Source organism: Triticum dicoccoides, chromosome 7A (assembly GCF_002162155.2).
Source record: "Triticum dicoccoides isolate Atlit2015 ecotype Zavitan chromosome 7A, WEW_v2.0, whole genome shotgun sequence".
Taxonomy (NCBI): domain Eukaryota; kingdom Viridiplantae; phylum Streptophyta; class Magnoliopsida; order Poales; family Poaceae; genus Triticum; species Triticum dicoccoides.
The window spans coordinates 687,848,697-687,862,808 of record NC_041392.1 but is presented as its reverse complement, the minus strand read 5'-3'; the positions used below and the strand labels follow the sequence as shown (position 1 = coordinate 687,862,808).

Below are 14,112 nucleotides of genomic sequence, written 5' to 3'. Positions count from 1 at the left end.
GCGACGGTGGCCGACAGCTGCAGCTGGGGCAGTAGCGTCCCCGCGAATGCCGCGGAGGCCCCTGGATGCGGCGAGTACCACGGCAGGGCCGGCAGCCCGGCGGTGGCGGTCAGCGGCAGGGGCGGCGGCGGCCCGTAGGGGCTGGCCAGGTACAGCCGGATCCCCTGGACGGCTGTGACGAGGTCGTTGAGGACCCCGGTGATCTCCTGCGGGGTGTAGACGGCGGACGGTGGTGCGGTGGAGGGCGCCGACATCTGGGCGGTGGCGGCGCCGGAGGATGCGACAAGCGGCGCGGACGGGGAGGGCAGCGGCGCGGTGTAGATGGCCAGCGGCGCGGTGGTGACGGTCGGCAGCGGAAGCGACGGGGTGGGAGGCGACGAAGACATGATCGGAACTGAGCTACCTGATACCAAATTGTTATGGCGCTGCTAGAAGGAGGGCGCGAGAGGGCCGGCCGGGCAAGAGGGAAGGAATTTTCTTCTTAATTCTTGCTTTTCTTAGATTGATACATCTCCTCTCTTTATATAGAGAGGTTTACTTGACTCCCAAACAAGGCTTACTTAACCCCTAAGCAAGCAACTCTTATCTCTAATTAACCCTAAGACTAACGGGCCCATTAGGCTCATTACGTACTCTAACAGCAAGTGATTAGTTTTTCATACTGCTTACATTCGGTAGATGTATCGAGACATCTAGAAAGCATAAAGGAAGACAGCGATTCCATACACGTTACGACATTTCGTAAAAAGCAATCTTTCTATATAGAGGAATTGTGCCCCCACCGATTGTTCGCTTCCACTGTTATTCCAACTTAAAGAAAATCCTGTGCACCCTAAAAACATGGGGATGTGGAACAAAAGGTGGAAAGAATCAGATGGAAAGGGTTGACCGAATAAAAATCTCCGAAAAGTGAATCTGCCTCTAGGGAGTCCAAGGGGCACCACTTGCAGCACCTTTCCCCCCACCAAAAATGTATGATGCGGTTGTTCTCTATTATTATTTCCAAGAAAGGTATGGCATTGCTCAAGCATGCCATATTTCCATTTGTGCTTTTGGGCCACATAATTTTATTCCTGGTCCCCTATCATCCAATAGGCCAGCCTGTAGAGGAACCGTATCTGTCGTTTGACAAACGTAATGCTCTGATCTGACTTTATGTAATTCACCAAAGTAGGAAAAAGCAAATTCACATGCTGTATTATCAAGAAATCATACATGTGCTACTTGGCCCAACCAAATTAAGACCAATGATGAGTACAGCGTTCAAAAGTAAGTGGTAGGCAATCCGGAATGGTATCCCCACCCCATCATGAATGATGAGTCTAGGGGTGGAGGAAATGTTTACTCAGAAAGGGATTAATCGAAAGTGGAAAGGGAGAAAAATGGCATTAACACTCAGTCTCTCACTACCCCTCAACCAATCAACTGGCGACAGAAGAAATTAACTTGTGGATCATGAATTCATGACAGCCTGACAGGAATGTAGGCATCAGCAGCACTATTGATCAATCAGGCTACGACACACATTGGAAGGGAAAGAGACACCAAATCTAATGGTCCGCCGGTTCTTTCGGGTTTGCACGTAAAGGCAAAGGCAGATCCTAAATAAGAAGAGAAAGTGTGACTTCTTTGCAGCTATATGCATGAAAGTTCTTACTGTGACTAGGCTTTACTTTCTCTTAGCTGCTTCAAGAAAACATAATTGGCTGTAGATGTACAGATAATCACATCACATAAATCATTGGAAAAGTCTTTAAATCATTAAAATTTCATATCACTTGGATTGCTTCGATTTTCTAACCTTCTGGAACTATTAAACTAATTATGATTTTCATATTAATGTGGAAGCTTAGGGCTTCATTACAATTTAAAAAATATTATTAGCATATCAGAATTCAGTAATAGATCCCATTGGTTCTTAATTTTTTTTCTAGTTTTCTCCTATATTCACGTGTATCATAAAAATAAACTAACTCTTGACAAAGGCTAAGTCCATTTGAAGCACAATCAAGTTGACATTTTATCCACTGTTGTAATACAGAAATTAACTTGTGCATGCCGACAACACAATGCGTGATATCAGTAAAACCACATTGCTCTACATGGAAGTGGATAGAAGATCTACCCATATCAAACCTAACATGTCCATCGAAAAGAATCGAGCATCGCCTTTGAGAAAATTCCATAGCAAAAAGGAAAACCATATCTTGAGGGTATTCCATTGGAAGTCTATATATAACAAGTCAGAAGGGTGAAGCAGTCAGACAAGACACACATACACATCTTACATAGCAAGCAGCAGCCAGCAGGAATGCATACAAACACACATCATCCCTCTAGCTGTGTGCATCGTAGAGAAGTTTAGTGTCAGTGATTCATGTCGCCCAATAACAATCACGAGTTATACTGTCAATGGCCATACGTGAATCGAGATAGAGGGCAGAATGTAGCCAAGGATGACTTGCCGGGTATGTGCATGTATGCTTCATGGTGAGGGTATGCATCCCCTGCTTTGAATCCATGCTGATATTTTCCGGCAAGTTGTTCTTGGCTAGCATCTTGTCCTTTTTCTCTCACGCGGGCCATTGTATGGATTACATGTTCACCTTTAGCTTCCAATGCAATGCATACATCATACCATTGTATATTAAGGATCTGTGGATGGGGGTAGACATTATATCATGATTATTATGTTATTTTAGCTGAGACTGATGTACTTGTTTTGGTTCATACACAGGAATCTACAGGTTAGGCTGACAGTGACATGGTCAGAGTGAGATGTGCCATTTAGGTGAGGCCCTCCAAGCCCCCAAACAATATTATATTATGTTCATGTTTATGCATATAGGAATCTTTGCAACCCACAAGCTAGATGTATGGATTAGTAAAAAAGATGTCGGCGTAGCGACTAGCGAGTGGCATATCATTTCACCCCTTATAGGCCTAGTGTGTCAAGGATGAAAAAAGCTGCAGTGGTACCGTTTAACTAACTAGGCGACATGGAAATATACGCAGGCCAAGAACCAAAGTTAATTTCCATACAATTGGTCCAAATCCAACAAGCTACGTTCAGTTTTCCGCGTTGTAGCTAAAAGTTCAAAACCAACAAACAAGGAATCACCAATACCTTCTTCAACAACAAAACCCATAGAACAGCAAGTCCCATGCTGACTCAAATACAGTAGCAAACTAGTGTATGCAAGGATAACTGAATATCCCCGCCCAAAAGGAAGGATAACTGAATAGCATACGTTAGTATCTGTCTTCGTCATAACTTGGCTGAGAACAAGAAGCGAGTCAATTGGACAATAGCACGCTCAGTGACAGTAAACATATTAATCCAAGATAGCGTACTCACAAGAGGAGGCTCAGAGTTTCCATTTGGTTATTAATCCAAGATAGCGTACTCACAAGAGGAGGCAGAATTCCTTTATCACGCAGATTTTGGGATTGGGATCAGAGTGAGTACGCCTAATTTGTCGGTATGCTCTGGGAAAAAATGCAAGTTTGGGAGCATTCGACCAGGATAACTGCATCCGAGTAACCCAAAGCGAACACAGACGATGACTGCTCCTCAAATTCGCCAAGTGGCTAGACTGTTTATTGCCGGTCGGAAACTATTTTAGTACTGTATATCTGCGACACACGCCCTTACTGATGATTTCCCTTGCGGTCTGCCAGGGTAAGCAGGGACCGGAGCCCTACAGGTAGAGATCCCCTGGAGTCTCTGATGAATCTCTATCTACTGTAGATTTGCAGGCGAGGCGCATATCCAGCATGATCTGCAGCAAGAGCGCGGATCGTAGCTGGGGGTTGGAGCCCCTGAACAAGCAGGGAGGGGCCAAGCAGCGTACCTCTCTAGGCATCTCGTGGTCCGCCGCGGCACCCTGGTGGAGGACATGGGGCCAGGAGAAGCAACCGGCGTCGGCGAATGGCGCAACCGCGACGAGCCGCCGGGGACCCCGCGTCCGGCCGTGGTTTGCCTCCCTCCCTTCCGCTCTGGGCTCTGGGAGAGGCTGGCGAAGTGGCTTTCCCTATGGGCTTGTGGGCTTGAATGGACTGGTTCCCGTGGGTTGATCACGAGATGGGCTTGCTAATATCACGGGCTGTGCGGGTGTGGGCTCATTAGGCCTTGGTTTTGTGCTACGTGTTTCGAGCTAAAATTTGTATTCCCCTAACTAAAGGTTACATATGAATTTTGCAGCTTTCTCAAAAAAATAAGAATGAGTTTTGCAGAGTTGGCAACTCGGCCAGCACTACAAAGGGCCAGATATTTTCGCTGCAGCTTCTCCACATAACTCATGGTGGAAAAAAACTCCGGAGAGAAGTTGTAGTTCTTTTCGCCTTATGCCCTCATAGTTTATTTGTTGAGTTGTCTGATGAAAAGTTTATAATGACCATGTTTTGTAATTGCATGATGTTTAACTTGTCTTTGTTTTAAAATAATTGAAATTCTAAGATCTACGTCAAACTTCATTAAGTTTGATCAAGTTTGTATAAAAATATATAGGCATCTAAACAACCAAATTTACTTCATTTGATTCAATATGGAATAATTTTTCGTACTATATATATTTGGGACGATGCTATCTCGCTCTCGCGCGCGCCAACACTTGTTTTCCGATAGAGTCGGTTTTCCCAATTTGGAAAGTAATTATTGCTTCTTTAGAGGATTAGATGGAAGGTTATTGTGTAGATTAGAGGTAAATACATGCCACGAATGTTCAGTTTAGTGCATGAACTTGAACAATACGTCGAACTGGTTCTAAACCTTGGCATGAGCGTACAAATACAATGTTAATCTCATCCATAGACGTAAAGTGGGCCGACATGGCACTGACATGGCATAGGGCCTGTTTGTAACAACGAAACATGATTACTTGTATACTATACTAGTGGACCCGTTGCGTCAAATGGCGCAGAGGCATGCTAAATCCATGTGCGCGATGAAAAGAAATCCATGGTTTAATCCTCTTTAATACTAGAAATGTGGTGGATTGATGTCTACGTACAATGAGATGAAGCTTGTTGTTTACAAACAGATCTACATTGAATCTGACAGTAGCATTCTAACCCCTTTGTATAAAAAGACAAATGGGGGCTTGTTGTTTACAAACAGATGACCCATCTCGCCAAATCGCGTAGAGTCCCATTTAGAACCATGTGTGCTTTGAAAATATTTGCATTTGGTAGTAACTTTACGTTTTAGCATGCATGTATGGTAAGAATTCTAGCCCTTTTATATAAAAAATGAAGTGAGACTTGTGTTTGAAAATATATGCACTTATAATAGTACCAACTGAAACCCTATGTTTTTTATCAGGTCTAAATTTCTACGACTATCCTTAGAGTTAATCACAACATTCAGGCATCATTTTCAACTATTTATATAAAAAAAAGGGCAGCCCGGTGCATGTAGCACGCAGTATTTCCCTACATTTCTGTAAGAGGCTGTTTCCAGGACTTTAACCCGTGACCTCATGGTCACAAGGCAGTAGCTTTACCACTGCGCCAAGGCTCCCCTTCCATTTTCAACTATTTATGCATATGAATATTTCATAAACAAAAAAAAAGGTCACCCCCATAGACAGTGTACAGATGTCCACAGAAAATATCATGTTCATATCTTCCTATGCTAGTACACTATGTGTGAAGCATAATAAAGTTCAGTATTGTAAGATTGCTTACAACAAGGAACTTTGAGTGTTCATAGAAAGCACAAAATTTGGAGAGTCAGCTTCCATAAAAGTGGACAAAACGGCCACTTGATTAGCCTATAAAGTTTTCTCCTCCGCCAGTGCTTACATCATACAGCTTGCCTGGACAATCATATGCCTTTCTAATTTATTTCTCTTAAACAGAATATGAAGTATACTGAAAAATTATGTATGAATTGCTACAATTAACCAGTCTTATTTCACATGAATATCTGATATTATATTTGACTAATCAAATAAATAAGTAGAACATGGGAATGGAAAGGTATACACATCCTCCCGCAAAAAAAAAGGAAAGGTATACACATCCTAGAGGAATGATCTGCAGCTCAGCACTCAGCATCACCTACGGTCTGACAGAGCTGATACAATTTTCTGCTGGCGCAACCAGCAAGCTTATACACAGGGTGATCGCACTACAGTCAGCGCTTAAGTTTCAACAATACTGTAACAGGAGGTATTATATGATACATGTTTGGTCTAGACAGGACTCAATATGGTTATGAGACAAGTCAAAGCAAGGAATTGCACATGGAAATGAAGTGCTAAACAGATGTAAGAGTGGAATCTGGTTGATCCTGAGTGTAGAGAAAGCTCAAGCGGATTTATTGAAACAGGAAACTTATTCGATGTCCATGTTTCTGCATCTTGGGCAGGTCCTGGATACTTTCAGAAGAGATAGAAGATGCAGAAACATGAGAGACAGATGTTGAAGTTCTATCTCAAGGACCATACAGAACAGGCACAATTAATATGCATGTGGTCCCCCAGCAAAGTTTGATGAAACACATTATTTTTTATCAGAGAAAATGCAGCTTTTAGAACATCCACCTGAGACACAGTAGATGAAAAATGACTATCACAAATTCACAATAGCACTCTAGTTAAAGAGAAGAACCAAGTAGTACTTTTCCTGCAACTGAAGAATCTAACCATGGAATTTAAGTAAGATTCATTTTGAGAATTCAAGCAATGATCTATGAATCTCCATGGAGACCTTCCACATCATGTACTATAGTTTCACCCAGCACCATATCCATACATTTTATACATTTGTTTGAACGACTCCATACTCCACAGCATCAACGAGTAGTTTCTAAAGGCAAAAAAATAATAGATAAAATATACCACCAGACTTGGTGAGTATACCTTTACCTCAACTATGAGTTATAGTCACAAGAAACTGATAATGTTGATTTCTTATGTAGGTACCAAGCGAGTTTGCATAAAAGATTATTTGGAAATGAAGTGAGTGTGTATAAAACAATAAGCAAATGGTCTACTGGACTAATTGTTTATCTAGCTATCTTTTCTTTATTACCAAGCAACAACTATTAGTTGGGTAAATAACAAGCAGGTGCCTGTAAGTGAAGCTGGAAGGACGCTATGATGGATATAGTTCTGAACGTATTTTGATATGAGATTATTTCCATGGCAAGATAGCTGCATGGGATTGACAAATAATTCTGAAGCACAATTTCTATGACACTTCTAGGGGTTTTGTGGTGTTGTATTTCTTTTTTTCTGGCTTATTTGATAAAAATACATGGTCATATACTTGATTTAATTGAGATTTGATTATTTAAAGGAAATTATGCAATGCTTGCTATTTCCCTACAGGAGACCCGCTCCCTCAAGCCTTTGGGGTCAGGCAGTGCGCTGATTCCGCGTCTCCCCTCCAATAAGTGAAACCATTGGTCGCTCCCTACTTCCTTGGCATAGTAGATTCACTTGATAAATGAGTTTTCAGAAAAATGAGAAAAGCTTGACCAGGTATCATCACATCATAACAAGTTGCTTATGGTTTAAAAAAGTTTGGCCATGATTTTTTCTTTGTATATTGACTTCTCTTCTTCTGGGAGGATGCCAACTGATATACTTCTTTGTGATATTCTGCAGCGAAGAGCAGCAAGCCGCAATTATATCTCGTGGTAGTTTCCATATTTTTTTATAGAGGAGAAACAAGACAGAGGAGAGCCAAGTAGAGGGGCCAAGGGAGGACCTCAAAATTAAGGAAAAAGATCCTAGATCAATCTGACCTCCTTGGTGAGGAGGGTAAGATGGAGGAGGCTCTTGGATCTCAATTGGCTCGGCTTCAACAGAAATCATCTGCGCAGCACGAAAATAAAGATAAAACCTTGGCAACAGAAACCACGGGAAACCTGAAATTCTGGACTGAACAAAAAGACATAAGTTGGGGAGAAATTTAGGTCGCTAGACTGCCGTGCTCCTGCATATGCATGATTTTGCAAATGTGATACCTCGGTGCTCCCTTCAGTTTTGAACGACTCAAAGACCATTTTGATCCCTCTAGCAAACATGTTAACATAACTACATACGCAATGCATTTCTAAACCATTAACCAAAGCATTTATGCACTCAGAACTAAAATCATCTAATTGTTCTGTTCTAAAATATTTAAATGTCTGCACTTTGGTATGGCTGCAACTTGGTGACATGAACTGAATTATGGCTGAAGAATAAGAAAGTAGAACCTAGAAAGATCTACCATGCGTACATAACAAATCTGAACAAAAATAACGAACACTGATGATTCCAAGCAGCGCATAGCAAAACCATTCTTTTGGAATATAAGACGGGTCATTTTTTATGTACTGTATAATAGGGCCATTACTTATACAGCAGATATCAAATTAAGCAAGTGGGTAGAAATCAGTAGAAGTGGACAACAAAAGTCAGCAGCCCATCACCTTGCAATATACATAGAACATACTTTCACCGACCATCATACCGCTAAACAACAAGACTCATCGGCCATCCACTTGAATTATTATTCTGCAACAGAACAAAAGAAAACACACATAGAACACCAATTAGAAGGGCTCCTACACACCAGTCAATAGTCTATATGGCAACAAAAACAAATCATTTGGTCATTCATCAGGCCGATGGTGTGCATTAGGTTGGGCCTGCTTACACGGTACAGAGACATTTAGGCTACACAAATCTTTAGAGAGAGATTAGGGCATGGAACAGAGGGGAAGCTCATCTTGGCGTCTCCCCAAAATTTGCCCATGGTTGCCTGTGCCCGCAACCTCGCACATGCTACTATGCAGAGGAAGAGGCATGGAAAAGGAGGTGAGGGTGGAGGCAGAGGCGGCGCTGCCGCTCACGGCAGAGCAGAGGCGAGCCGGGCCGCCTCCCTGGCCGGCCGGCAGCGCAGCCTCCACGAGGGCCGGCCTACTCCTTCACCCTATCGCCGACCTCCTCCCTCTTCCCTGTAGCTTCACCACATCGCGACGGGCCGACTGTTGCCTGCCCTCGTCGCCCGCCTCCCCTGCCCATCCACCCCACCATCGACCTGAGAACAAACATGGCCGGGTTACTGCAGAGGCATTCTACCGAACATGTTGCATGCAGGCAAACGGAAGGAAGACTAACCTCAATGCAAAAGGCAGAACGGCGCGACGGCGGGCGCAGGAGACAGCGGTGGAAGAAACTGGTCTGCACATGTAGCACACAAGAGGAAGAACACCGAGGTAAGTAGGGTGAATTGCGCAGAGAAAGCAAAGGGAAAAAGGACGAACCAAGGAAGGCAGGCACGGACATTAACCAGCAGCACCGATCGAACGCACAAACGCCATCACAACGGCTATGCACACCGGCGGCGAAGAAGGTCAGTCAGTCCGAGTCGAACAGGATGCGAAGCGTGGTGGGGCGAAGGAGGCGAACGGCGGACAGCGAAAATGGAGAGCGCGGCCTCTCTCCACACCAGGTAGCATTCGCCGCACGGAACAAACCCAACACCGCGGCGAAGGCACGTGCCCTAAGCGGACGACTCAGCCCCACCGTCATACAGACACCAGGCCAGCGGGTGAAGGCCACCCGCGCAAGAGAGGGACGCGCAGCCCCCCACGCACGCACGCCGCGGTCAGCGCGGGATGAGCCACGCGACGCGCCAGGAGTGGGCACCCGAGAATTTCGGACCCAGCCAATGGAAGAACCCGGCGAGCCCACCAGTCATCGTAGCCCACGCTCGATTCCCTGGGTCAAACCGTGACCAATCAAATTCGCGGATAATTTTTAAATGCATAAACTGTTCTACAAATCGAAAACAATTTTGAAATTCATGATTTTATTTCCGACTACCAAATGAGTTTTGCGCTTTCCCTCATACACTCCCCACTAAAAATTATGCACCATCCTATTAAGATCATCACACACGGACATGGAAAGTTTAAACACCTCATTCATGGGATGGCCTGCGCAACTAATTTGATCATCGCCTCTTTCCCAGCCAAAGAAAGTGTATCATGCATGCAATTATTCTTTTAGTGAGCCCCGCTTGCAGATTTTGGCACTTCCCATTCGACATTTTACCTTGTGGGGATAGGCAAGCTTACATATTTCTCTTCAAAGGTAAAGAGATAAACTTGCAGTGTAGTGCGCACCGCCTCCTGGCTTGTATCCCGGACAGGCTTTCCCAAAAAACATGCTACATCCAATGGCCTCTCTCTTTCTCTGTGTTAGCGATTTTTTCCAGCATCACAACTGATAGCAGCAGCACGTAGTATATGCATAGGTATAAAATTTGTTTTGCACTGAATCAAACTATGGCGGCTGTCATACCGTGTCCATAGGGGTCCTCCCCGGTGAAGCTAAAGCAACGAGAAAATTATTAACTGAAGGTAGCCCAAATGATATCATTTGAAAGGCTGACTCCAACGCTTCGGCTCTACGAACCGCTACGTTCACTCCTAGAACCACCCCACACAGACCGGAGGAGGCAACTTTTTTCCTTCCTCAACACTGGCAAGTGCCGACGATGGGTCCTCGTCCTTATCCGTCTACTGCTCCAGCAGCGGGAGCAGGCAGGGAACCCAACAGTTTCTCTCCGGTAGAGGTATAGGGCAAATGTAATATACTTTCAGATATGCTACATCAATGCTGGGCACGGCGCCATATCGAAATAATTTGCTTATGCTCTTCCTCCATCTCGATGGCGTTCTAATGGGCGGTGCTAGGAGCAGGTGGCTCGATTTTCTTGCCAGTCTTCAGATCTGGTAAGATCTGTGTCTGATGGTCGGCGCACGACACTCTTCCGGGTGGCGTTGGTGTCGGCTATTGCAGTTGTGTTTGGTGTCTTGTAGTGAGCTGTGTGGATGGCGGCATGCAGCGACATTCGTCTTCTTTGATCATGTCAGATGAAGTTGACGGTGATGGAAGCTAGTGGACATTGGGAAGAACCCTGATTGACATGCCACAAAGTTTCGGTCTTGTCGGCGGTCCGGTTCATCGGCTCGAAAAACATCCTTGTATGCAAAGATGCTCCTCCATATCTTGGTATAACCGCAGTGGAGGAGGACAATGGTGGGTGATGTTTTGGCGGGGCATAAGATTCTGCCAAAATGAAATCCTAGTTTTACTTTGAGAGAAACTTCTTGCGAAGTGTTTGATGCAATATTGCAAGACATCTATATATATATATCTCTTGTGATGACCACATATACTCTTTGTAATACGCTTTGTCTAATGAAATGTATGCGGTTATTTAAAAAATCATTTGAAACATTTCATTATCCATACCACATAACCATAATGTATTGGCGTATGGTCACTAGTTGGACCTGTGCACACGCATATCCTATGGCCGAGAAAAGTTCGCCGACGCCACCACGATCGGACTCCTCACCGTGTATTTGCCGGTGTCGTCCACCCATGTCAACGATCCATACAACGCTACTTCGGGGATTATTTGGCTATCCCCAACCCGAACCACGACCGTGTACCTCTGCTTCTCGTGCTTACCGTCGAACACCAACCTGTTGGGCACGACGTTCACCTTCACCCCGTCCAGTCCCTCCACCGTGGCATTGTACCTCACCGGCCCGTCGCCCACGTTGGTCACGGTCCTGGCGAACGTCTTCTCTCCGCCGTTGTAGTCGAAGAACGCGATGAACGACGGGTAATTGAGATCGAGCGTCGCGCCGGCGCAGTCCACGGGGCCCGACGATTGCACCACAGTCTTGATCTGCGCCGCCGTGAAGTTCATGGCGCACATGAGCTTGATGTAGTTGTCTGGCCCGGCGTCGTAGACCAGGCCAGGGTCCAGGGAGCGGTTCGGGTCCATGTGGCCGGACCCCATCGCAAGCGGGATGGCTGCGTACTCGATGCCGTCGGCCCTGTCCTTGATGGGAGCCAAGGTGTTGTCCGCCGCGCTAGCCGTCGTCATCATCGCCGACCGCACCGCCGCGGGGCTCCATTCCGGGTGCACGGCCTTGAGCAGCGCCGCCACGCCTGACGCGTGTGGGCACGACATGGACGTGCCGGAGATGACGTTGAACTTGCTGAACAGCGGCGACTGCGTCCCCGCGTCGGTGACGCTGGCGTTCTCCGCCCACGAGGCGAGGATGAGCGAGCCGGGCGCGAGCAGGTCGGGCTTGAGCACCGTCGGGCAGCTCCGCGACGGGCCGCGCGACGAGTAGGTCGCCACCTGCGGCGCGGGCTTCGTGTCCAGCACGGTCACCGCGAACTTGATGGAGGCCTTGGGCGCGCGGCTCCTCTGGATGTAGTGCAGCAGCGCCGGGGCGCCCCGCGGCTTCAGGATCACGCCCGGAAATGGGAAGTTCTCGTATAGCTCCCTCAGCGTGTCGTTGGACAGGAACAGCCCGGCGCGCACCTTGGCGGCTTTCACCGCCGATATCGCGGGGGTCAGGGCGTCGATGTACGGCACGTCGCAGACCACGACCTTGCCGCGGTTCGCTGCGAGCGCCGTGTCGTTGTCGCACAGGCCGAGGAACACGATCCTGGCGTTCCCCAGGCCGTGTGGGCTTCCGGCGTACAGCGATTCGCCGACCAAGGTCGTGCCGTCGCCGAGCCGGACGATGGCAGAGAACTCCCGGTCCACCGTGCCCGCCGCGACGGTGAGCACCCACGGCGAGCCGTTGCGAAGGTACCCGGGGTCCGGCCCGTCGTTACCGGCCGAGGTTGACACGAAGACGCCGCGCTGCATCGCCGCGAATGCGCCAATTGCGACGGGATCTTCGTATAACTGCCGGCCGTTGAAGCCAAGCGAGAGGGAGAGCACGTCGACGCCGTCGGGATGGCCTGGTCCATGGCGGCGAGTACATCGGAAGCGTACGCGTCGTCCTCCCACAGGGCCTTGTACACGGCCACCCTGGCGCGGGGCGCCATGCCGCGAGCGACGCCTCGCCCATAGCCGAAGAAGGACGCGCCGGCCACGGGCGAGCCGGCCGCCGTGGACGACGTGTGCGTGCCGTGGCCTTCCGAGTCCCGCGGGGAGTCGACGGCGATGGTCACATTGGAGTTGGCGATGAGGCCCTTGTTGTACTTGAGTGCGCCGACGAGCTTCCGGTTGCACGCCTTGGCCGCGTCGAACGCCGGGCCGGACTCGCAGAAGCCCTTCCACCGTGCCGGCACCGGGGGCAGCCCGTCGTCGCGGAAGCTCGCGCTCTCGGGCCACACGCCCGTGTCCACCACGCCGATGATCATGTTCTCGCCGTACTCGGATGCCTCCCATATTCCTCCGGCCGCGCCGACGCCGAGGCCGAGGAACTCGGGCGTGTGCGTCGTGTCGCGCACCGCCCTCGCGTCGTCGCGGTAGCACGACACGAATCCCGGGGAGCGCCGAAGCCTGTCGAGCCCATCCGCGGAGAGCCGCGCCGCGAAGCCGTGCGTCGCGTGGTCGTAGACGTAGAACATGTCCGCCCCTGGGGCGGCCGCGGCGAGCGTGGACTCGTACCAGCGCTGGTGGCTCGAGAACACCCCCGGCATGGCCGACTTGTCCATGTGCACAATGTAGGAGTAGGACGCCGCCGCCACAGTATCGGCCGCCGCCGGACGCGGGTAGAGGGCGACCAGGACCAACGCCGCCCATGGCCACATTGTGCGATGTACGTACGTGAGTAGAGCGCCGGCAACGGTGGAGTACGACGGCCGGCGTCTTAACGGGCGACGGCGCGCATGGCTATTTACTGCATGGAGTACGACTCCTTCGGTGGTTGCTTAGTCTCTGTTTAGACATGCCACTGGTAGCCAAGCCAGCGGCATGGGCCTCGTCGTGTACCACAGGGAAAGAGCATTTTGGCGAATGCTTACAAGCGTATGATAGAGTAGTCGATTTTGGTCGAAATGGTTCGGGCACGCACAACAACTAGATACATGTAGAATTAATGCTGAAGTTCATCACTGGGAAGTGTAGTGTCAGGCCGACAAGTTACTAGTTTAAGAGAAGAAAATCCGGTGGACAAGTTGATCAGTTGGAGCAGAGTTGTTCCGGGGCGAGTAACCCCAACGTGACCTGTCTCTGTCTGTTCAATTACGTAGAGGTATGTCACGGAGCTCGGAAACAAATCGGACAGCGATGCATGGCTATCCAACACAAATGGATACATCCATAGTTCTCATTATTTCC

The 14,112-nt window shown here is 48.1% G+C and overlaps 1 long non-coding RNA gene and 1 pseudogene across 1 annotated transcript; both read right to left on the bottom strand.

Moving 5' to 3' along the window:
- Positions 1-8,364: 8,364 nt before the first annotated feature.
- Positions 8,365-9,492, bottom strand: LOC119327463. Its single transcript, XR_005158521.1, has 3 exons — positions 9,286-9,492; positions 9,120-9,182; positions 8,365-9,039 (listed from the first exon to the last, which is right to left on the bottom strand). It is a non-coding gene; the product is annotated as an uncharacterized LOC119327463 (long non-coding RNA).
- Positions 9,493-11,206: 1,714 nt separating this feature from the next.
- Positions 11,207-13,708, bottom strand: LOC119327462 (annotated as a pseudogene).
- Between the last annotated feature and the right edge of the window lie 404 nt (positions 13,709-14,112).